Source organism: Tachysurus fulvidraco, chromosome 24 (genome assembly GCF_022655615.1).
Source record: "Tachysurus fulvidraco isolate hzauxx_2018 chromosome 24, HZAU_PFXX_2.0, whole genome shotgun sequence".
NCBI lineage: Eukaryota > Metazoa > Chordata > Actinopteri > Siluriformes > Bagridae > Tachysurus > Tachysurus fulvidraco.
Genome location: NC_062541.1, coordinates 4384222 through 4386721, shown reverse-complemented (window position 1 = coordinate 4386721; position 2500 = coordinate 4384222). Strand labels below are relative to the sequence as shown.

The following is a 2500-nucleotide window of genomic DNA, read 5'->3' as shown; positions in this document are numbered from 1 at the left end:
CGGTGATCACGTGCACTCGTGATGAGGATGAAGAGGATGAAGATGATGAGAAACAACGGTGTGTGTTTTAAAGTCCACCCTCTGTTTGAGCACAGAAACCAAACCGGAGCGGAAGTTAGAGATAAAACAAATCCTGCAGGAGCGCGCGCTGTGACCGGGTGAAGAGCCGCAACACACAATGGAGGTACAGAGAGTTACTGATGTGCTCATATATCTCTCTCTAATTTTCCGTCACTCCTCCCACCTCCCTCCCTCTCTCTCTCTCTCTCTCTCTCTCTCTCTCTCTCTCTCTCTCTCTCTCTCTCTCTCTCTCTCTCTGTCTCTCTTTCATGTCTCTCACTTTCTCGCACCTCTCTCCCTCTCTTTCCCTCCTCTCTCCCTCCCTCTCTGTCACACACACACACACTCACACTCCCTCTTTCCCTCCCTCCCTCCCTCCCTCCCTCCCTCCCTCCCTCCCTGTCTTTCCTTTGCTCAGTCTTCTCCTCACTCCCTCCTCTCTCTATTGTTGTCTTTCTTTCTTCTCCCCTCTTTCCATCCATCTCTCTCTCTCTCTCTCTCTCTCTCTCTCTCTCTCTCTCTCTCTCTCTCTCTTTCTCTCTCCTGTCTTGTCTCTTCACTGTCACTTCATCTTTCATCTACTTCTCCCCCCCTTCTCCCTTCTCTCATTTTTCACATCTCTCGCTGATCCTAGTGGGACAACATGCTTCACATATTTCATATCTTTTTCATATGAACTGAGTGGAGAAGGCAGGCCGCAGTGGGAAAGCCGCTTTCACACACCAACTTAAAATCAATACATCTGTTCACTTCTCATTACACTTTCACCCTCTCACACCTATTGGTTTTGGACCTTTGTTCCATCATATATTTACACACACACACACACACACACACACACACACACACACACACACACACACACACACACACACACACACACACACACACACACACACACACACACACACACACACACACACACACACACGCACACACACACACACACAGAGTTGGATAGTGTTGACCAAAGAGCCGCATTACAAGTAAAATCCTTCTGCGCTGTTTGCATTATTGCATTAGGTGCAGAAGTGGAATCTTAAACCCAGAAGGTTTAAGTTTATACCTGAACACAGCACTTAACTTCTTCCTGCACAGACCTGGGTTTGGATTCTGTCTTGAATATAACAACACATTATGAACATGTAATGAATTCAGGGATAAAAATTCAAACATATTCCAACTATTACATATCAGTCTCATTATGTAAAGTGCATTAATATGTATTTGTTGTTTGTTGGAGAAAACATTATTATATATGATTAAATTAGTCAGTTTATAACTGAATAATTATATTTGAATCATTTTTCAAATATGCCACACAATAACTTTAACATGTGAGAAAAAACAGAAATGGACTCAGAGTGAAAGTCTAAGGGATGATTTATGTGAGAATTAAGAATTTTCCAAAGCTGCTCGCATCACCATCATTCTACTGAGGAGCAAATGGCTGTGTTTCAGTCCTTTATCATGAAGAAATTAATTTACCAACAATAACAATTTATTTATATATTTATTAAAGAACAAACACGTCATTGTTTGTATTCATATATAGTTAGTTCACGCTTTCGTTATAGCAGCTGTAAACGCTCTCAGCTGTAAACTCTGTCTCTCTCTCTCTCTCTCTCTCTCTCTCTCTCTCTCTCTCTCGCACACACACACACACTCATTCTCTCTCTCTCACTCCTTCATTCTCTCTCTCTCTCTCACTCATTCTCTTATTCACTCTCTTATTCTCTCTCTCTCTCACTCATTCTCTCACTCATTCATTCTCTCTCTCTCTGTCTGTCACTCACTCACTCACTCACTCACTCACTCACTCTCTGTCACTCATTCTCTCTCTCTCTCTCTCTCTCTCTCTCTCTCTCTCTCTCTCTCTCTCTCTCTCTCTCTCTCTCTCTCTCCATTGAGGAAACCTGAATTTCTCTATCACGTAATTAGTGCAGAAAACTATCCAAGTGAAGATTTCATTTATTCGTTTTAGGCGAGCAAACATGAAACACAAAGACCGAGAGACATACTGTAAAATAGCAAAACGTGAAAAAAAGCAAGGATAAGATGCAATAGTTAAATGAACATAAGTCGAGTTCTGTACTAAAGTGTGACATAAAGACTAGCGCTAATTAACGTGAGCTATAATTAACCTTGTGACGTCAGTGAATGTCGCGATCGTTTGGTGTGAACATGATCATTACAATGCACAGACACAGGACTCCTTCATAACTTGCCAAGACATCTCAAAGAATACGTCATATAAACCTGGGATTTGGAGCTGAACTGCTGTCTTCTGATACAGAAAAAGAATCAACAGCTCCTGACCCATCAGATGTCTGTTATACAGTACCAATGCCCTCTAACATCATTGCTGATTATAAACTTAATGTCTGTTTGTAACGTGTGAGGATCCGGATGCTTCACTCATCCTTCAGACTTTACTGTG

At 41.9% G+C, this 2500-nt stretch overlaps 2 protein-coding genes across 4 annotated transcripts in view; both read right to left on the bottom strand.

Annotated features, from left to right (window-relative positions):
* lmx1al (LIM homeobox transcription factor 1, alpha-like) overlaps positions 1-249 on the bottom strand; it is a 29775-nt gene extending 29526 nt beyond the window's left edge. The window contains exon 1 of the mRNA XM_027155079.2: positions 1-249. This exon is cut by the window's left edge and continues 53 nt beyond it. The gene's annotated coding sequence lies outside the window, so the exon portion shown is untranslated.
* A 1764-nt stretch (positions 250-2013) lies between these two features.
* The window catches only part of LOC113648081 (GEM interacting protein), a 20538-nt gene continuing 20051 nt past the window's right edge, over positions 2014-2500 (bottom strand). For all 3 annotated transcript variants that reach the window (XM_047808097.1, XM_047808098.1, XM_047808099.1), the window contains exon 20: positions 2014-2500. This exon is cut by the window's right edge and continues 952 nt beyond it. The gene's annotated coding sequence lies outside the window, so the exon portion shown is untranslated.